Source organism: Mustela nivalis, assembly GCF_964662115.1.
Source record: "Mustela nivalis genome assembly, chromosome: 2".
In the NCBI taxonomy this organism is placed as follows: domain Eukaryota; kingdom Metazoa; phylum Chordata; class Mammalia; order Carnivora; family Mustelidae; genus Mustela; species Mustela nivalis.
This window is the reverse complement of record NC_139021.1, coordinates 44598025-44620787: the sequence shown is the minus strand read 5'-3', so window position 1 is coordinate 44620787 and position 22763 is coordinate 44598025.

Genomic DNA, 22763 nt, shown 5'->3' with positions numbered 1-22763 from the left:
TGTGATGGGTGTGAGGTGATAAATCATTGTGGTTTTGATTTGCATTTCCCTGATGATTAGTAATGTTGAATAGTTTTTTAAAATATATACCTGCTAGCTATTTGTATTTCTTCTTTGGAGAGATGTTTATCCAATTCTTTATCACATTTAAAAATTGGATTATTAGTGGGCTTTTTGCTGTTGAGTTGTGAGATTTCCTTATATATTTTGGATATTAATCCCTTATCAGAAATATGGTTTGCAAGTATTTTCTTCTGTTCTGTAGAGTGCTTTTTTATTCTGTTGCTTATTTCCTTAGTGTGCAGAGGCTTTTTAATATGACTTGTTCTTTGCTTGTTTGGGGGCCTCTGTTTGTTTATTTTTCTTGTATATTTTTGAGTTTGTTGCTTATGCCTTTGGTGTTATATATGTGAAATCTCTTTGAAGACCAATGTTGTGAAACTTTTCTTCTGTGTTAGCACAATCTGTTTTGAATGATATTTATGTATGGTATGGGATAAAGATACAGTTTCATTCTTTTTCATGGGAATGTTCAGTTTTTCTAACACCATTTATTGAAGAAACTATTCTTTCCCCATTGTGTATTCTTGGTATTCATGTTAAAAATCAATTGACCATATATGCATGGATTTATTTCTAGGTTCTCGCTACTGTTCATTTGTCTAAATGTCTGTTTTTATGCCAACCATACTGTTTTGATTACCAGAGCTTTGTAATATATTATGAAATCAGGTACTGTGACTTCACTCAGCTTCATTTTTATTTTTTAAGACAGATTTAGGTATTTAGAAACTTAGGCGGTATAATATAAATTTTAGATTTTTTTTATTTCTATAAAAAATATCATTGAGATTTTGATAGAGATTGAATGGAATCTATAGATCTCTCAGCATAGTGAAGATATTTTAAAAATATTAAGTCTTGTAGTCTATGCACATGGGATGCCTTTCCATTTGTATCTTTTAAAATATCTTTTTTTTTCAGTGTTCTGTCACTTACAGTACAGAAATATTTTACCTCCTTTATTTTATTCCTAATTTTGTTCCTAAATTTTTTATCATTTTCATGCTATTGTAAGTAAGATTGTTTTTCTAATTTCCTTTTTGGGTAGCTTGTTGTTGGGTGTGTAGAAATGCAACTGGTTTTTAAATATTGATTTTATACCTTGAAACTTTACTGAGTTTGTTAGTTCTAAAAGGTGTATTTTAAACAAACTGAGGGTTGCTGGCGGGAGAGGGGTTGGGAGAAGAGAGGTGGGGTTATGGACATTGGGGAGGGTATGTGCTTTGGTGAGTGCTGTGAAGTGTGTAAACCTGGCGATTCACAGATCTATACCCCATGGGGATAAAAAATACATTTATAAAAAATAAAAAAATTAAAAATTAAATTAAAAGGTGTATTTTAATGGGGTCTTTCAGGCTTTCTATATATAAGGTCATGTCTCCAACTTTACTTCTTTCTGATTTGGATACCTACGATTTATTTTCTTGTCTAATTGTTCTGGTTGGTACTTAGAGTACTTTGTTGAATAGAAGTGGCAAAAGTGAAGTCCCTGTCTTGTTTTTAATCTTAGAGAAAAAGTTTTAGCTTTTCATCATTGGGTATGATGTTTGCTATGGGCTTTTTCCTATATAACCCTTCCTTCTATTTCTAGTCTGTTGAGAGTTTTTATCATGAAAAGGTGTTGAATTTGGTCAAATCCTTTTTCTGCATCTCTTAAAATGATCATGTGATTTTTGTTCTTTATTCTGTTCATGTCATATTGATTTTCATATGTTAAAGCATCCTTGCATCCCAGGGATAAATCCCATTTGACCATGACATATGATCATGCTCATGCTTAATATGGTGTTAGATTCTGTTTGCTCGTATTTTGTTGAGAATTTTTTCATCCATATTTATCAGGGATATTGACCTATAGTTTTCCTCCCTTATGGTGTCTTTATCTGACTTTGATATGAGTATAATGCTGGCCTCATAGAATGAGTTTGGAAGTCATCAGTCATCTTTAATTTTTTGGAAGAGTTTGAGGGTTGGCATTAATTCTTTAAATGTTTGGTAGAAGTCACCAATGAGGCCATCTGGTACTAGACTTTTCTTTGTTGGGATATTTTTCATGACTGAGTCAATCTCCATAGAGACTATATATCTCTTCAAACTCCATTTCTTCATGATTCAGTCGTGGTAGTCTGTATATATCTAGGAATTTATCCATTTCATTTCTTCCAGATTATTCAGTTTAATATCACCTCTTTTATTGCTGATTTTATTTATTTGAGTATTTTCTCTTTTCTTCTTGGTCTGGCTATGGTTTTTCAATTTTATCTTTTAAAAAAACCAACTTTTAGTTTTGTTAATTTTTTCTATCACTTTATGCCCTTTATTTGTTGATTTCAGCTCTAATCTTATTTCCTTTCTACTGCTAAGCTTAGCCTTAGTTTTTTTTTTTTTTCTAGCTCTTTGATGTAGAAGCTGGTTTGTTTATGAGATATTTCTTTGTTTTTAATGCAGACATTTACTGTGATAAAATTTGTTAGAACTACATTTACAGCATCTCATACTTTTTGACATGTTTTGTTTTGATTTGTGTTTGTCTCAAGCTATTTTCTAATTTCCTTTCTGATTTCTTCTTTGACCAATGGTTATTGAGTGTGTTGTTTAATTTCCACATATGTTTGTATTTTTGAGCGTTCCTTCTATTGTTGTTTTCTAATTTTATTCCATTGTGGTCAGAAAAGACAGTCGGTATGATTTCAGTCTTTACATTTATTAAGATTTGTTCTCTGACTTAACCTGTGCTATATCCTGGAGAAAGTTCTGTGAGAATTTGAGAAGAATGTGTATTTTGATGCTGTTGTATGGAATGTTCTGTTTATGTCTGTTAAGTCCATTCAGTCCATTGTGTTATTCAAGTCCTTTGTTTTCTTGCTAATCTTATTGATCTTCTGTCTAGATAGGCTGTCCCTTATTAAAAGTGGAGTATTAGAGTCTATTCTTGTATTGCTGTGTGTTTCTCCATTTAGTTCTTCAATGTTTGCTTCATGTATTTAAGTTCAATGCATGTAAATTTATAATTGTTGTATCTTCCTGGTGGATTGACTCATGTATCATTATGTAATGTCCTTCTTTGTCTCTTGTGACAGTTTTTGATGTAAAGTCTATTTTGTCTAATATGAGTATAGTCACCCCCACTCTTTTTTGGTTACCATTTGTATGGAATATTTTCCCCATTTCTTCACTTTCATTTATGTATATCCTTAAATCTAAAGTGAGTTTCTTATAGACAACATATAATTGGGTCTTGTTTATTTGTTTCCATTTAGCCACACTATATGTCTTTTGTTTGCAGACTTAAATCTATTAATATTGAAAGTAAATATTGATATGGAAAGATTCACTCTTGCCTTTTTGTTGTTTTCTGTTTGTCTTGTAGTTCTTTTATTTGCCTTTTTTTCTTCCTTTGTGTTTTATTGATTTTTGGTATCTATATGCTTTGATTCCTTGCTCTTTTTCATTTGTTACTTCTCTAGGTATTCTTTTTTATTGTTATCTCAGAGTTGCCATAAATACTTTATAGTTCCAGTGGGTTATTTTTAGCTGCTGACAACTCAAGTTCAATTACATACAACTCAGCATTTTAAATCCCCCCCCACTTCACCTTATTGTCACAATTTACCTTTATTAGTTACATTTTTTAGTTACAATTATTTTAAGTACTTATGCTTTTTAAGTACTTTATTATAGATTTTGTACTAGAATTAAAAGTGACTTACCACCATTATAGTAATACAGTATTCTGTGTTTCTTTACATTATCTGTGACTTTGTTGTTTTCTCATGCTGACATGTTGCTGTTTAGTATCCTTTTGTTTCAATGTGAAGAACTCCCTTTAGCATTTCTTGTTAAGCAAGTTTAGCGGTGATGAAATCTCTCAGCTTTTATTTGGGAAAGTCTTTATTTCTCTTTCATTTTTAAGGGGAGTGTTGGCAGGTATAATCGTCTTGGTTGGCAATTCCTTTCAACACTTTAAATATATAATTTCACTCCTTTCTGGCCTGCAAGTTTTCTGCTGAAGAAGTAGGTTATAGTCATATGAAGTTTCCCTAATATATACGACAAGTTGCTTTTCTCAGGTATTGTATTATTTAGTTCCATAAATTTTATTTGGTACTATTTAGTATTTTCTGTCTCTTTGTTGAAATTCTCACGTGGTTCATGTGTTCACTAGACTTTGGTGAGCATCTTTGTGATATTATTCTGAACTCCTGTCAGGTAAACCACATAATTCTATTGCCTTACAGTCCGTTTCTGGAGATTTATCTTATTCCTTTGTTTGAAACATTTTTGGGTTATTCTTCATTTTACCTGACTCTCTGTGTTGGTGTCCGCACATTCAACAAAGAAGCCACCTCTCCTTTTTTTCATGGATTGGCCTTATACAGGAAAATAGCCCCACCAATCAATCTAAACAAAGATTCTGGGAGATTCTCAAATCTTGATGCTACTCCAACCTGTTTTCTTTGTTCTTTACAGCCCTCAGTTATCTAAAATATACTGGGTTCTGTCAGTGCACCAGAACAAATGAGATGGAAGCCAGTTTTGGGGAGCATTTGCAGAAAAGTTGGACAGTTAGATGCTCTGTTTAACTCTTTCTCCAGAAGAGTGTAGCTGCTTTTGTTGCTGTTGTGTTTTAATCTGCTCACAGTGTGCTGACAGTTGTCCCTATTCTTACTTGCCCCAGGTAGTTAAATTAAGTCAGATCCTCAGCACTCTGAGACACACAGGTAAGAAGTCTATCCTTTGTGCAGTGAGTAAGAAAGTTGTGGAATTGAATGACCAGACCAATTCTTTCTCTCCCCAGGGAGAAGCAGACAGCTGTGGTTATTGTCCATTTACTCTTTGAGTCAAAGGAAGAAGTTTTGGTGTCTATCAATTGAAAACTCTGTTTTCCTCCAGGCAACCAGATTGTTCTGGACCCATCTGTACTCTGAGATGGGCAAGTTGTATGCCATTTCTTTGCACAACCCCAGAAAAATTGGGGCCTCAGATGTACATAGCAACTCCCCCCACCCTGCCTTCAGCTGGGGTGGGGTGGGGGGAATGGGATTTTTAATTCTCTTATTCTTACTAACTGGAGGGAGGGGTTATGCAATCTACCAACCCAAGCCACTGTCTCTCTTTTCTCCCTCAGGAAGCTAGTCTTTGTCAAGCTTATCAGAGACTGAAAAGTTCCAAGAAACCAGTTCTGTGGGGAGTCCCTTTGAAAAAGTTGAGGTACTGGATGCATAAACCAAATCCTTCCCACCTTGGGAGAAACTGGGAGCTAAGGGATCTTTCTGATGGAAGAACAAATACAATTTAGAAATAAGAGGCTTAATTCTCCCAGTTGAGAATAAGACCTTTTTCTTGGGTCCTTTTTTTTTTTTTTTTTTTTTACATTTTTCTTAAGTTAACTTACATTAGAAAACATTAATTGTAAATATTTTTCCATGTCTATGAAATGTTCATAAAACTTTCAAAAACTTAATACACCTTTGTCAGCTTTCAGAAGCAGATTAATAAATTTTTAAATTTCCAGAAATAAGAAATATTAAAATATTTTTTTCTACAAGATTTTTATTTTTTATTTTTTCTCATTGATCTCTATAGGGCAAATCTCTTGAAACTTTTAAGGAAGGATTAGCCAGATACTGCCTTTTCTCATTTATAAGGGTTTTAAACATACTTCTTTTCTTCTGACTGACCTAGGGATATTGATTCAACCTTCAGAGTTCTTCTCCCTCTGGATTTATCTTCTTCCCATAAGCTCATATCATTGTTTATTGTTCTTATATCCATTTGCAGATTTTTCTCCTTTAAGCTCCTCTATTTATTTTTCTTAATTCCTTGGGTAGCTCTTTTACCTTTACTTTTTCTTGGCACCTCTACCTCTGATTAAAAAAGCCTGAATTTATGTGTAAATTGAAGTCAGAGTTGATCCTGCAGCTGTTTTCTTATGCTTGTGTTCTCCCTGCGACCTTACAAGATGAAAGGCTTGGTAGTTAATAGATAGTTTTAAAAAATCTCTATAATCTGAAAAATACAATGGTCACCCTTAGAGATCTAAATGTTATACAAACTTTTTTGCTTAGTTTATAACTGACAGTAATAGGAAAATAAATACAGATTTTTATAACAAGGCCAATCTGGTTTGATTTCCTGTTATACTGTTTACAAAAGTACAATCCTTGGTAGTTTTTTAAATCTCTTTGAACCCTAATTTATAGAATTGGTAAAGAAAGGATAATAGTGCCTATCTCATGATGTTGTTTTCTTGAGACTTCAATAAGTTATATGTATAATACACACATTATTAGACTTTTGAATCCAGAACTTCTAAAAGTGAATTGATGGTAGAACTTTATTTTTTTTAATGTAAGTGTAATAGGTAGTTTATCCATAATACTGAGGCATTTTAGGTCATTGCCCAATCACGTTTTGATTTTTAGGTTTAGGTTTAGGTTTAGGTTTAGGTTTAGGTTTAGGTTTAGGTTTAGGTTTAGGTTTTAGGTTTAGGTTCATTTACTATGCTTTGCTTGAAGGTATATGGAGTGATTTTTACCATAGTGGTTAGGAACACAAAATTTGGAGCAGACTACATTGGTTTGAATGCCTGCTTCTACATTTGTAGATTTGTGATCTCAAGAGCTTCACTTAAACTCTATATGCCTGTTTCCTCACTTGAAAAATGATGATATAGAGTACTTATCTCATAGCTTTGTTTTGAAACTCAAATGATTTAATGTTTTAAAGCACTTAGAATACTTTAGGAGGTTTTGTCTGTATCTGTCCACAAATCTATATCTCTATATATCTCCAAGGAAGAGTCAATGCTATGTAAGTTTGATGTCAAAGTGCCTTTAATTTTTTTTTTCATCTTTGTAGCCACTTCACACTTGCTGTAACCCCTGTCTTAAAAATCCCCTCTTTCCTGTGTCTGCCTCTTGGTTCTTATCCTTTAGATCTGAGCTTAAACATAATTTTCTTTTGCCAATCTGCTTGGATCTCAGAAAGGAAGTTAGATGACAATAGCATCCTTGAAGACTGTCTTCCCTTCTAACCCATAAATTCCATGAAGGCAAGGATTGGATGGCCTTGTTTACTGATGAAAGCTTGACTCCTAGCAGTGTGCCCCCGGAGTGTTTATTGGGGAAGGCATTCCTTCTCCAATTCCTTATACTCCTCTTACTCATTAGCACATGGACTCTTCATTGGGAAGATGGTAGATGCAAATAGAGTTTGGGGTTTCTTTTCTAGCCTTTTCATTTTCTAGTAAGCCCTGAACCTCCCTCTGAATTTCTGCTGATTTCTCCTTAGCACAGACAGGCAAAGAGATTACAGTCTCGCTTGAGGTCAACAGCATGAATTCCGACAAGGGTCTTTCATCAGCAAGAGGAGACATTTTTTTCACTCTCAAAGGAAGGAGAAAGGGATCTTTTTCCCACCAGGAAAATTAGGTTGTTGCACCTTCTTTGAAATTTACAGGTAGTTGAAATATAATCTTTTCTTTTTTCAGTTGAGTTACCCCTGGCAACCAGCTCCCACATCTGAGTCAGACTTCTACTTTCCCATAGAATGTCTTTCTGAAGAACTGGAATTCCTTTAGAACAAGGCTTTGAAATCAGAATTTTGGGTGCTTATTAGATATAGTCCCACCGTGGTTTCCTTGCAGGATTCAAATGGCCTGTGGTTTGTGGATATTATTGGCTCGTCATTCAGAAATGCTGCTCAGCAGGAACTTCTCTCTAAATCTTTCCTGTCAACAAGGGAGGATGCTTGGAGAGGAAAGTGAAAAAACATTGAAGGCATTCAAATAATATGCAAATTAAGCATTCTTACACATTTGCTTTCAATCAACTATCTTATCATCACTGAATAAGAAAGACAAATGGGCATCAAGTCAGCATGATAATTTTAAAATATAAATGGATATAAATATGATCAAGTAAGACTGCATCATTATTATGCATAATCATGAATCATCCACAGAGTAAAAGATACAGAAATAAAAAAGAAATGGCCTTGATTTTCCTGATTATTAAATATATAAAGAGAATTACACTTGACCATAGCAATGCATGCATTTTCCTCCCCAGTAATGCTAAAATGCCCAAGAGAAGATAAATCCACAGTAAGATTCCAGTTATATAGGAAGAAAGCAGAGGAAGGCATCTGCAAAAGACTCTATATAAAGTGTCTGACTTTGAAATTTAAAAACAAATAGCAAATATTTAACAACATGCAGATTCATCTATCTGGTCTAAATTTGGCCACATATTATCCAGGTCAATTTATTGCTTGCTGATCATGATAAATGGATAAAAAAAAAATCTTAATTCTATAACAAACTCAAAATGTTATTTGGGATTTGTGGAGCCACTCTAAAGTTAGAAATTCTGCTTCATCTGTGAATGATGCAAGGTGGGTATCAACCATGTGAAATGCCAATTTTTTGTCTCCTTAATTCTTTTCTGTAAGGATGGTGTCAGTTACTTTTGTTCCATGTTTGTGTGGTGTCAGATAGATAGTCAGCAGCATTTAATGAGTGTCCACTGTGTATTCTAGAGAGCTCTAAAAGGAAACAGCACCTGTCCTTGAGGATTTTACAGGGAAATGGGGGAGATAAGGTAAACATGAAAAAATAGACAATGGTTGTCATAGATTCTAAGGCTAGCTTTCTAATTAAAACAAACAAAAAGCAAAAGACGTTTAGGTTTTAAAATTGTTTTTGTTTGAAAGTTCCCAGGAAAATGTCACTTTTTCTCAGGAGTATCTACAGGACTGTCTGAAGAAATACAAAGATTCATTTTAAGCTTTTTAGGAAAGCTCCTCAGATTTTTTTTTAAAAGATTATTTATTTGAGAGAATCTGTGAGAGAGAACACAAATGCGGGGTCTGGGCAGGACGAGAGGGAGAAACCGACTCCCCACTGGGCAGGGAGCCAGATCCAGGGCCCAATGCAGGACCCTGGGATCATGACCTGAGCCTAAGGCAGATGTTTCAACTGAGCTACTCAGGCAGCCCTGAAATTTCCTTAGATTTTTAAGTCAGTATGGGTTAGTATTATTGAACTCTTCAGCAGGGTATCTTTAAATATCTTCTTGGATAGGAGATTTTGGCTTAGGTTCCCACGTTTGGAACCGAATAGAGGGAGGGACTTTAAATGTGTTGGTATTTCTGCTTTCACAGTTTTGATATAAGCAGTTAGCTGTTCATTAAATCGTGTAAGGTGTAAGTGGTAGGAAAGTGATGCTTTCTTGATTTTTTTCTTTCCCTTCACCTATCAGATAGGTAAGATAAAAGATTCTGGTTTCCTCAAAGTCTGATTTCTGGTTTGTAGCCAGTAACAGCCACCAGCAAGAGCCATATATGACTGTTTGAGCCATTCCTACCAAAAGCATGGTCCTAGCTTTAACCACTCTTTTCATGGTGAGCGTTTCGGGTTTGTCCTTTGTGTCTATTTGCCATCTGGCCCATCTTCTCTGCCTTGGGTGTTTCCTTGCTCCAGTACCAGTACTTCTACTGCCTGAACGTCCCCCACTTCCCCCTATTTTGGCAATGGACTGCCATTCTGAAGGAGTTTCATCTTTTACATCCCCCTTACTCCCAAACCTGCCTGTTCCTTCAAGGGATGCAAACTGACTCATTAATCCACACTGATGTGCTAAAGACTTCAATAGTTTACTATGATCTAGTATTCACATCGCAGTAGAGATTTCTAAAAGTGAAAAAAAAATCAATTTTTGTTATTTAAACTTAAGGCAGTATGTGGATACGTGGGAGCTCTTTCAGGGTAGGAGGTCTTGTCTGGTCCCTGAATGATTGCCCTCAGACCAGCTTTATTTTCACCGTGGTGGATGTAGGGAAGTATTTCCTGTGTCCTCATGGTTCCAGGAAGGAAACTGCATCACTTTCTTCTCAGTCCTCAATGGTTTGTGACAGGCAGTCTAAATTTTTCACTGTGCCCTTAAACTTTACTTCTGCCCCTTTGACCTCATCTTCTCCACTTGTCCCTGTCATCTACTGAGTCACAGCCTCCCTGACTTCTTTTAGTCTCTCAGCCATCTGGATCTCACTCACTCCTGGCTTGAAGAGTCCAGAAGCTATTAAGACTGGCACCTTCCTAACATTCAAGTCTCCTATCAGATACTACCTTGTCAGAGAAGACTTCAGAGCTTTCTTATCTAAACAAGTTATTTCCTACCTCCTCTGTTGTATTTTCTTTTTTTAGCAAAATTTTATATTATTATTATTATTATTATTTATTTATTTATTTATTCGACAGAGAGAGATCACAAGTAGGCAGAGAGGCAGGCAGAGAGAGAGAGAGAGAGAGGAGGAAGCAGGCTCCCTGCTGAGCAGAGAGCCCGATGCGGGACTCGATCCCAGGACCCTGAGATCATGACCTGAGCCGAAGGCAGCGGCTTAACCCACTGAGCCACCCAGGCGCCCCATTATTTTATTATTTTTTATTGTGTTATGTTAGTCACCATAAAATACATCGCTAGTTTTCAATGCAGTGTTCCAAGAACCATTGTTTATGTATAACACCCAGTGTTCCACACAATACGTGCCCTCCTTAATACCCACCACCAGGCTCATCACTTCTATTTTTTAGGATACTCAAGCTTACTGTTTCCCTGTTTATTGTATATTCTTTACCATTGGAAGCTCTCAAGGGCTGAACCATTATCTCATGACATGTATCCTGAGAATCCAGAACTATGCTTTCTAAATTGTTGGTGCTAAATGATTCTTTGATAAGAGATTGTTGGTTGGATAATCATAGCCACTATGTACTGAATTTAAGTTCCAGTTTAAAAAAAAAAAAAAAAAAGAAAATACTTAAAATGATTGCTTCCCTGCAGACAATCTGAGCCTAAGAAATGATTACTCTATCACATTCCAGCCTTCTCAAAATAGGGTGGAATGAGAGCACTTCTGCTTTTTGAATCTCTTCAGTTTTGAAGGGAAGAAACAAAGAAGACAAATTATGAAGAGCTGATCACACCTGTTGGGAAGGAGTGTGCCGTGGGTCATAGTATAACTAGGACATTATTAATAAATGATCACCACAGGAAGGAAGCTGAAAGAAAGCAATGAGTCACTGCCCAGAAGCTGTTGTGGTGAATCCATGCACTATGTCCGTCTTCATCCTTGAAGTCCCTGGAAGCCAGCAGATGTGCGGAGCATGGAGGATGGAGTAGAGGCTTATTTACAGTAAATTACACAAATGTGTGAGCAGAAAAAACTGGTGGCCAACATAGTGAAGCTGTGGTAGCAATATCTAGCTCAGGGTAGTTGGCAGTTGAGTAAGGCAGTCACGGGAAGAAAAATTGGTTCTATTGGCTATGATGATGACAAGGAGCATCCCTGGATATCAAGTAGCCTCCCAGTCCGACATTTTAGAGGATGCTTGCTTTTCATCACCTCTGTAATAGGCAGTTTTCTCCCTACAGTGATAGGGGACACTGGTTATTTTGAAAGATACATGTACTTCTATGGAAATGAAAACAGTAAAAGGAGAGAGATGGCAGGGTTTTTCTCCTTTGCTTGAGGTATTATTTTCTTTCTTTCTTTTCCTTCCCTCCTTCTCTTCCTTCCTCTCTTGCTCTCTTTTTCCGTTTTCTTTTTGTTTCATTTCATTTTGTTTCATTTTTCTTTTCCTTTCCTTTCCTCTTCCTCTTCCTTTCCTTTCCTCTTCCTCTCCTTTCCTCTTCCTCTTCCTTTCCTCTTCCTCTTCCTTTCCTTTCCTCTTCCTCTTCCTTTCCTCTTCCTCTTCCTTTCCTTTCCTTTCCTTTCCTCTTCCTTTCATCTTCCTCTTCCTCTTCTCTCCCTCCCCTCCTCTCTTCTTCTATCCTCTCCCTTCCTTTCTTTTCCTCTTCTTTCTTTTCCTTTCCTTTCCCTTCCCTTTCCTCCTGTCTCTGTCTCATTTTCTTACAATACTTGCCTCATCAATTTCCAATCTTTGTTAACTCATTTCTTCAACAATCTGTCTTATAGCCTTGTGTTCACTGAATATCTTAACTGAGAGAAATCTCTGTCAGCTTAAGGTAAACAATGGTACCACATTAATTTGTATTTCTTTGATGGTGTGTGAGCTGAACACATTTAGGTTTTTGACAATTTCTTTCTTCCCTGAAATATTACCTATTCATATACTGTGTCTTTTTTTTTTTTCCCTATTAGAGTGTTTGTGTTTTTCTTAATAGAGCTAAGTGCTTCAGACCTTAGACTCTCTAGAGTGAATTTTCTGAGACTCATACTAGGTCGGCCACTTGCTTTGGGACACCAAGTTGCAAGTTGCATGTGCAAGTGACCATATGCATGAATTCTCATCTCTAAAATGGGGAATAATTGTTATTGTTATGTCTCAGAGTACTGCTGAGGAATAACTAGATAAAATATGTTAAGTGCTTATAACAGTGCCTAGCACATAGTTGATGATCCATAATGCTGTTATGATTAGCTATTTAAATATTAAGAATATTATTCCTTTATAGGTGATTTAACAAATGTTTTTCTTCATTGGACTTTTGCCTCTTTTCTTTCATCTGATGTTTTGACTATCAAATGTGTGACGTTTTAGGTGGTTAGATTTGTTGATCTTTATGTTTTTCTTGAAAGCTTTTATGTTCAAACAGTTTCCCTCAAACCCAATTTTAAAGAAAGAATAGGTATTCACACTCTACTTATAATTTTCATATCTCCTTCACTATCCTCAATCTCCTGATGTCTAACTTCAGTCTCCTCTGCTATTTTTTATTCTCACTTACTTTTACTTTTGCTTGTGGTAAATTATACCAAATAATATGTACTTTATCATCTTAATCATTTTTAGTTCCGTAGTGTTTAGTATTTTTGTGCAGTCTATCTCTAAAATTCTTCATTGTGCAACACTTAATTTCTATACTCATTAAACAACTTTTCTCTATTTCCCTGCAGACATTTAACCAATGGAACCACCCAGGTGCCCCAAGTGTTCCTAAACCTTTAATCTACTGCTTAGTATTGTTTAAAAAATTATGGTGTGGCCATAATTCAATTATTGATTGATTAATTAACTCAACAGTGGTTAACTGAATACTTACAGTAGATCAGGCAATGTTCTGGGCTAAAAAATTAACATGATTTTTGCCTTTGAGGACCTGACTAACAAGTAAAAATATGAACTTGAATAGTAAGCGTTACAATACAGTGTACTAGATACAAATAAAATATAAAACATTATTCATGTTCTGGTCTAGTTCATCTTAATATGTCAGGGCCTTTCAATTGCCATTTTCCTTGTCATGAGATTAGTTTTCTCATATGCTCAAGGTTGATTTCTGATAGTAAGAGAATTAGGTTGGAATGAGATAGGAGCTGACTTCCAGCAAACACTACTGTGGGCTTCACATTTCACTTGACTTTAGTCCATTATCAGGGCTATTATCTAGTTCAGAAATTGATATGCTAAAAACACCCTAGTTTCTGTTCTTGCATCTTAAAGTAGAAAGATCAGATACTATTTCCGTTAGTTGTCTATCTAAGGATACCATATAGGCTATTCCCTTGATAGATTTAGTTTCACCACTGTATACTGAGTTTTTCTTAAGGAGGAAGCAACTGGAATGAATAAAGATTTGAATTCTGAGATTCTGAGGACAATGGTATTTGTTAGCAATCTGTAGCAGGTGAAGGAGTATAATCCCTATAGTACTACTTCCTAAGATGTTCCTATAGTTCTAATTTATTGTAACCTTCCTCTTATTTCCAACCAACACTGCTTCCCACCATGCAATGACTGACTAACTTGCACACATTCACCTACAGATTTTAAATACAAATAAAGAGGGGCACCTGGGTGGCTCAGTGGGTTAAGCCTCTGCCTCAGGTCATGATCTCAAAGTCCTGGGATCAAGTCCTGCATAGGGCTCTTTGCTCAGCAGAGAGCAAAGCTTCCCCCTTTCTCTCTGCCTGCCTCTCTGCCTATTTGTGCTCTCTCTCTGTCAAATAAAGAAATAAAATATTTAAAAAAATACAAATAAAAAGAAGGGATTCCAGTGGTTGTTATTTCTGACCTTCAAATAGGAGTTAACTAAACCATTTCAAGTAGATGTTTATATATTTTATTAAATATCCCTAGTGAAGAAATTCTATAACTTTTTCTATTGTTCAGAAGTTCTAAAGTCCATAATTTGCCATGAAAAATAAAATAGAAAGCTGAATAATTTATGTAACTCATATTTAGAACACACTTAACTGAATTAGTTGGATGTTCCAGAGTACAATAGATACACATATAAAAATGTTAGTGAAGGATGCCTTAAAATTATAATTTGTCCATTAACCCGTCAGTTCATAAGCACTTATAAGGTATGGGTAATGCAACATGGTAGTTACTGTGGGTACCTAGATAAAAAGATAATCTTTATCTTAAAGGAACAAGACTCATTGGAGAGGAAGACCTGTAAACAAAGAATTACCACACAATATGATAAAAACATAAGAGAAAAGGTAAAGTAGTCATTAGGACATGAATGAAGCAGTTTTAGGAAAGACTTCCAGAAGAGAAGGTGCTTAATAGAACAGTATCTGAATTATGGGCTGCTCAAAGTAAGGTTTGCAGACCAGGGAATTTTCACTATCTGGGAGCCTGTAGAACTCTAGAACTCAGGTCCTGCCTTAGATATACCGAATCAGAATCTGCATTTCAGTAAGGTCTCCTGGTGATTTGTATGACATTAAAGTTGGAATAGTTTTTGCCTTAAAAGATTCCCAGTAATTCTCAGGTGGTTATGAAAGAAGGGAAGAATATTCTCAGGAAATGGAAATAGTACATGTAAGGGAACAATCTTGAGAGGCATTCTCTCTAGTAGCAGACTCTGAGACAAGGGTTTGAGTATAAGCAGCTTGTTTGGGAGGAGGATCTGGTAATGTAGTGGGAGGTGAGAGCAAGGAAGATGAGAACAACTGTAGAGTATTTTTTCTAGAAAGTAATCTCTGTGATCAACTGGGAATTAGTCTCTTAGGAGAATGCCAGGGAAGTTATATGCCGGGAGAATGCTGGCATATCACTTGAAGTTATTCATCAATTCCAGTTATTCTAAGGTTGAGAGATCCTGCCAGGTGATGTTAATTCTCCAGGATTGTAGATGTTCCATAGGCATAGGATCCTTGGACTCTAGTCACCAGGAAAAGCTTTCAGGCAAAGAGTTGTAGGTGAAAGCCAGCAGACTGGTGTTTACAGAAATGAGGGAGTGCTGAGGGGGAATATAGGTGTGTGCCGATGGTGACTGCTATCGGGAACAAGGCATGAAACAGCACCGTAGGGCACACTCAAGGAACTGCTGTTTATTCAGCATTCTGGGAATGCAGAAAGCTCATGTGTAAGCTTCAGGATCCAAGGCTGTCTAGATATATAGGAACCAAATCTCAAAGGGCCATGTGAGGAAGATAGACTAAGAAAGTTGAGTTTTGTACTGAGAGCCATTATGTATTTTTTAAAAATTGTCATGAGAGGGGCGCCTGGGTAGCTCAGTGGGTTAAGCCTCTGTCTTCAGCTCAGGTCATGATCTCAGGGTTCTGGGATCGAGCCCTGCATTCGGCTCTCTGCTCGGTGGAGAGCCTGTTCCCACCCCACCCCACCTCCTACTTGTGATCTCTGTCTCTGTCAAATAAATAAATAAAATCTTTAAAAAAATTGTCATGATAGAAATTTCATTTTTAGACAGATTGTTTTGGAGGCAGTTGAGAGAATGGGAGGAAGTCCATGGTGTTGGGGGCGGAGAGGCCAGTAAGTATTATATAACCTTAGATGCAGCTTCTGTAGTTATGGTATCCCATTAGCATACTGAATTAATCAATATTTCTACCAGGCTTCTATATTCAAGGCAGTTTGTAATGGTCTATTTGCAATACAAAGTATTATCTGTTTCTTTTTCTTTGATTAACTAAAATAATCTGTTCAAACTGAAGTCTAGTCCATCTGTTAGTGCCATGGTTGTTTGTTAGTAGGGATTGGTGTATTTGGACTTGGCATGGATTTGTGCATTGCATAGGTCTTGAATGCCCTAGCCAATCCCCAGTGTCATCCATTTCTTTTTTAACAGAACAATAGTTCTGAGAGAACAAGACACCGTTTAATAATTTTTCCTACCAAATGGAACTATAAATAAGCTCCCAATTAATGGATATATTAATAATTTACCCTGCTCATGGACCTTAGTCACATTTTATTTATGATCATTGTCACATTGCATATAAATGGGAATTTTTTGGTTATCACAATACTCATATCAAGGTGTTGTCTACCATTTCTTTTAGTTGAGATAGGTAGAACTTTGTTTTTAAGCCTGATGATTATAAAATTTATAAAATGTATAATCCTAATTTTAATTTTACTGTTGCCTAGAATATGTGTGTGTTCAGAATATCATATTTTTCAGATTTTATTTCAGTCACTAAAGTGTATTGAAAAGCCTCAGTCTATATACTCCATTACTGACATCATTATAAAGATTTGATGTTGCTTAAAGTAATCACTGAGTTTATTAAACCAAACTTCTTTATTTGCGTTTACATCAGTTAAGATTAACTTTTTCTCACTCAACCTTAATTTGCATCCTTTGCTTATTTTCACAATTGATGTCTTGTCTTCTTAGAGCTATAAGTCTTCAACTCACAAAAGACTTGATTAATACAATGACTAATGTTGTATTTGGTATTAAGGATAAGAATTTTTTAGCCTTTAGTTTATTCTTTATTTTAACACAGAGGAAACATATTGGGGAGATTCAGAATGATAAAGTTACCTATATTCAAAATGAGAAAGACAATAAACAAGATGCTGAAATTGAGTCTTAATCTTTCAAAACACCAAAGCTATTTGATAAGAAATTTATCTTCTTTGAACTGCTTCAGTTTAAAATAAGCTAAGTATTAATGAGTCGTGACCCATTCTCTGTTCATTTGTCCTCTCATCTTGCTGGGGCAAGGATTCAACAAATACTGATTAATGTCAAAGAGGCTTCACTCTCTCTTGGAAATTTTGCCATACTAACATGTTATTTATGTTTTACACTCATTTATGGCAACTTTTTCTATGGTAGGCACCGGAGGGGGCCAGTTAGATATATCTGTTGCCTTATCTTACATTGGTTTGAAAAGTGAAGCTACCTAAACATCACACAAACTGATCTGATGCAATGGGAAAGTCCACAGGAGGACTTAAGCAATAGATCATGTTTTGAATCAGTTGTTTCTTTAATTAAGTGATCTTAAAATGCTTGACTCAATTTCTCTGAGTGGTCATTTATGTATACTCCTCTAGTGAGATATTAAAGTGACCTGATAAAGAGTGGATTTTGGAATCTGGATTCATATCTGTGAGGGAAATACAGATTTATTGCATAACCTTGACTAAGTTGCTTAGACTCTTAAGAGTGAGACAGTGGGCAGGAATGTTCCTATTATGAGGATTAAGTGCTATAAAGTGATTGTCATAAGCATATTTTCATAGCTTCATAATTGGGAAAAAGATAAATATCTGTGGATAGCTTTACCATTTTGTAAAGAGAATAAAATTCATTTGGGTATTGATGCAAGGATCCTTTCTTCTCATAATTTCTAAATTTCCTGTAAGTTTCCATTCTCTTTCCTTCAAGCCTTCCTCTACTCTAGTTATGCAGTATTTATGCTGCGGGCATTATGGGTTAACATTATTGCTGTGCACAATTTTCCATTTAATTTTAAAGTTCCATTGTTCTGTGACATTAAGATTGCTATCAGTATTCGAAGGTCAGCGAGTCAAAGACGCTGGAGCATAACATATCTTTTCTCCCACCATTTTAGAATGTCATATTTATTCTGAAGACCAGGAAACCTATCTTCCTTTCTCTCTCTTCCTGGTGTTGATTGAACTTTGAAGTTTTTATTTTCCCAGTACAATTTGTAACATTGATGGCTAGCCTTAAACTTGGCAAAAAATGTTTTCCCTTCTTTTTTACTTTTGCTGAAGTGAGCCCTTTCGGACATCTGTAGGTCAGCTCTCATTGGAGAGCTGATTACAGTGGAAGCACCTGCACCTTGGAAATAACTCAACTCTATATCAAAAGAAGTCAAGCAGCAAAGGTCAGGCAGGAACATGAATCCTGATGCTGAGAAAAGCCCCAGGCAGGCCTTCTATAGAATCTGAGAAACCAGTCTCTGGGGAGAGGGAGAACACTGTGTTCTTGCTTGGTCACCTTCTCCTGTGGGTCAGGACAACACAGACATACTCTAGTGAAAGTCAGCCAGTGCCCAGATGAAAGAAGATAGGTAAAACATTTTAGGTTAAAAATAAGAAAAATGATAAATGGAGATAATTGTGGAAATAAAGTTTTTTTTTTTTAATATTCATAGTTGTAAACTAAAGATGGCCCTTTGAGCCAGATATAAAATGAAACTTTTTGGTAGCAATCCTTTTACAGTTGAATAACCTTTACCTAAATAGAGGCTTTATCAAGGCAGTTGTTTTTAAATTTCATTTTTGGAGTCATCATTTTTTTTTAATTATAACTCCTTAAAGTGATAGCCAAAGAATGATAGGTGAGTAAAGAAGTCATAAAATATTCTCACAGAATAAAAACAAAACACCTTTGATAAGGTGGTATTAATGTAGGATGGACGAGGAACTCTTTAATCAGCTTCAAGTTTTCTCTTACTTGAAACATAAGGTTGGCATTCAGTTGGTGAAGAGGTCGTATGACGGTAAGCTGAACATGAATATCTGAAGATTCATTCTTTTCTTCACTTACCACCAGCCAGTTATCGCTTTACAAAATGATAAAGGTAATACCTCATCAATATATATATGTTTTTATAATAATGGGAGGATATTATGATTCATGTCTGTGATATGATTTTAGTCTCCTGGTTTTAAGATTGCCCATTAGTGCAGATGTTGTTAGATCTCACACTCACAAGGTACCTGAGTTCTTGTTGAGACCCTTGCCATTTTTATTCCAACATCACCCAAGTTCTTGTTTGTGCGAAGCCGCATAAAGCAGAATTGAATTCCTAAAGAACTAGACATAGTATACAAAGCCTGATGACTCTTTTTGGAAGTTGACCCAGACTGGTAGAAACTTTTAAAATTTTTGTATTTAAGATTAATTTTAATGAAAAAAATATTAGGAGCACTTGTTTTGGCCATTTTGAACCAAATCATTTCTTTTGGGAACATTAATGGCTCCAAGGTAGAAGGAGAAAAATGAGGCACTTGCTTGTGTGATTATGGAAGAAACATTAATGTTTTCAGAATGAGAACCCAGAGGTAATTAGTTCTCTTGAAGAGAAAAGGGAGTATGCCACTTTGGAACACTCCACAAACCAATTAAATAACTTAGCAAAATAAGTTGCCTTAGAAATGTCACTTTATGTGGAATGTATGAGCTTGATTTCAGAGACAGACCTTACCTCAACTTTTTCTGCTTCCTTAACTCTCTATTCTTGTAAGTTTCTCATTGGTCAATAAGAAAATACTCCTAGAATATTAGGTTGGCATTAGCACAGGTTATGGAAAATCCAGTGAGCCAATAATAGAGTGCAATACTGTATGTATTAATACTCTCGGGACATACAGTGGTGCTACCTGGGAGTCAGATTCAATAACACACCTGACCTTGGGTGAGTCATCTAGTCATGCTTTGTTGGTTTCCTCATCCATAAAGTGGTGATGGTGATACTATCTACCTTGCTGGCATTCTACAAATATTACTGAAATGGCAGTTGGTTAGCACTTTGGAGGAACATGCTATTAAAAAATACCTTTATTGCCATCTCTTCGGGGCACAGAACTCTTCTCACAGTCAGGAGCTATTGTACCTGTACAACGTGTCCTTGAAGGATGGAAAGGATAAGAATGTAGAATTTTGAATGAGAGCTCAAGTTCAATTATTTAATTATGAAAAGGCAATGCATGGATTCATAGGTGGAGAAATACCAACTTTGTAACTGGTAACAGACATCCACAAATGGAACTGAATAAAACTAAGTTATATCCCCATCATACCCAAAGAAATAAAGTCAAAACTAGCCCAGAAAAGAGCCAGTGTGCGTATGTGTTGAGGGGAATTATTAGTTATCCACCCTATCCTTCATCATATCCTGATCAAGAATGCCTAGGTTATTCTCACATGATCTGCTTGTAACCAACTCACATTCATGGCCATGAGATTCTAAGAATTTTCATTAGAAACCACCACTGAAATCAGTAGAGTTATAGCTTGAATGAGAAATAAGAAAGAAAAAAAAAAAGCTAGAAATTATTGTTACTCTTATTTCCGCTTCAGTTTCTCTCCAAGATGTTTGATGTGCTAAGCGTTACCTAGCAGAAGGCTTTGTGGGCATGGAAAAACATTATCAATCTGTCTGAAATTTTGCATCAATGAAAATAGTAACTTTCTTAGAATCCTGTGGTTTGAAGACCCCCTTTCACAAAATGTCTGCTCATGGAAATAAACATCTTTTTTTTGAGGTATGTGCACTAAGATAGGAACAATAGGTCAACATATTTTAAAGGGTGTTAAGATGACAAGAAATGATCAAAGGTGGTCACGAAATCCAACCCCCCCTCCCCACCCTTGGGGCCCTTAACGAGTGCACTTTCCAATTTGAATGCCACTGGTTGTCCATAATCTAGGCATATTAACCCTGTGGAAGGAAAGGATAGAGCCTTCTGCTTATGCTAAATAGAGCTTATAATTCTAACATTATTAGGTCTTAAAAACAGTGATGCATAATCATAAAATTATTTGTCTATTTATGGGTCCTTAGTAAATGGTATGCCTTAATTTATTGCTATATTTGTTTGGGTATTAACTATCAGAGCAATTAAATGACAATTCTTATCATTCAAGGGGCTTAACGGCATCTGCTGGGTCAGCTTAAGGTTAAAACATAGACCAAATTGCCCAAATACTTTTTTTCCCTTCCTTTATAAATACATAATGTACTGTAATTTAATATATATAAACTACATATATATGTAGTATATATGTGTATATATATTGCTCCTTTAGAATATATATGTATTGTGTATGTGTGTGTGTGTGTGTGTGTGTGTGTACGTATGTGTATGTGTGTATACATATATCTCACCTTTAGAATCCTCCACAGAGGAGCACCTGGGTGGCTCAGTGGGTTAAGCCACTGCCTTCGGCTCAGGTCATGATCCCAGAGTCCCGCATCGGGCTCTCTGCTCAGCAGGGAGCCTGCTTCCCCCCCCCCCCCCCCCGCTCTTCCTGCCTCTCTGTCTACTTGTGATCTCTGTCTGTCAAATAAACAAATAAAATCTTAAAAAAAAAAAAAAAAAGAATCCTCCACAGACATTATACTCTCTGGCTTTGGAAATTGGAGTTAAAAAATGCTCCCTTTGAGGAAAATTTTACAGTGGTTTTTTTACATGGCTAGGTCAGGGATAAAGAGTTACTGTTTCAGCAATGCTTGTCACACCTCTTGTCCCCATCTTTTCTACCTTAACTTGCACATATATACTTAAATAAGTCAATAAGATGGGAATAATGTACTCATTTCCTACTGAATTCCCCAAATGAGCAACTCAAGCCATTATTGGCTCTGCAATCACCTAGCAAGTATGCTCTCTGCTTAAAAAGAGTGGAAAGGAAGAAGGCTCTGAAATTGCTCAGCTATCTGGGTAGACTCAAGTGGCACAGGATGGGAGTTTTTCTGCACACCCTAAAATCTATCTATGTGTGTTGAGATTACTCACTGGTTTAGAAAGCTGTCAGTGCTTACAAGTAACTCTTTAGGATGGTTAACCAATGACTTAGTTTGCCTGCGTATGTTTTCCCAGTGGCAGAATTGTTGGCACCTGCTTGGCTTTTAAAGTAAACCCAAAAAATGGATGCCTTCTGGTGATTCAGCAGTGGGTGGAAATGTTATTGCTGTGCTAGAAAGATTTGTTTCTATAGGCAAAGAGCTTTTATATGTTTTTCTGGGTTATTTAATAACAATATATGTGAGTTCATAGAGGCCACTTATTTATGCTTGTCTATAGCTGAAACACTACCCTGTTATATAAACATTGAAAGAATCTTGCATGTTACTATTTTATACTTTTGCATCTTACACACTGAATTAGGAAAATCTTCAAATTTAACATGTTTGGAGAGTTGACCTTCACATAAGATTTAACTGCACACTTAAAAAAAAAAAAAAAAACAACTGTCCCCTTCCACTGTTCTCACTTCTCTCCCTGAAGTTTGAATCCTCTCCCCATAGGAAAATTATATTTGGTACCAATGAGTCCAGCTGGTAGAGCATTTTATCCAATTTAATCCACAGATATAATTCTGCATTTGAATAGCCGAGGTAAACACAGTCTATTGCTAGCATGAGGTACTGTCATTGCAACTGTAGGCAGTCATTAAATCAAAGGTAATATGTGGTTCTTATCACCAAAACAAGGTATTTGAAACTTTTTGAACTCTCTAATCAAAAGGAACTAAAAACACCCAGAAGTCTAAATGTTTTCATCCCCCAAACTTTGAGGATCAAGCTGGTGTTCCTCCCCTTTCCCAGTCATACCGCACTACATAATTACTATGTAAAGAAAAAGAAAGAAAATATTTCACAAGCCTTGTACACAGAAATTAATCTGAGAAAGTATTAAAATGCATGATTTTCATAAAACATAAAACATAAAATCTGCCCATGGGACCCTGTGTCCTATGGGTGTG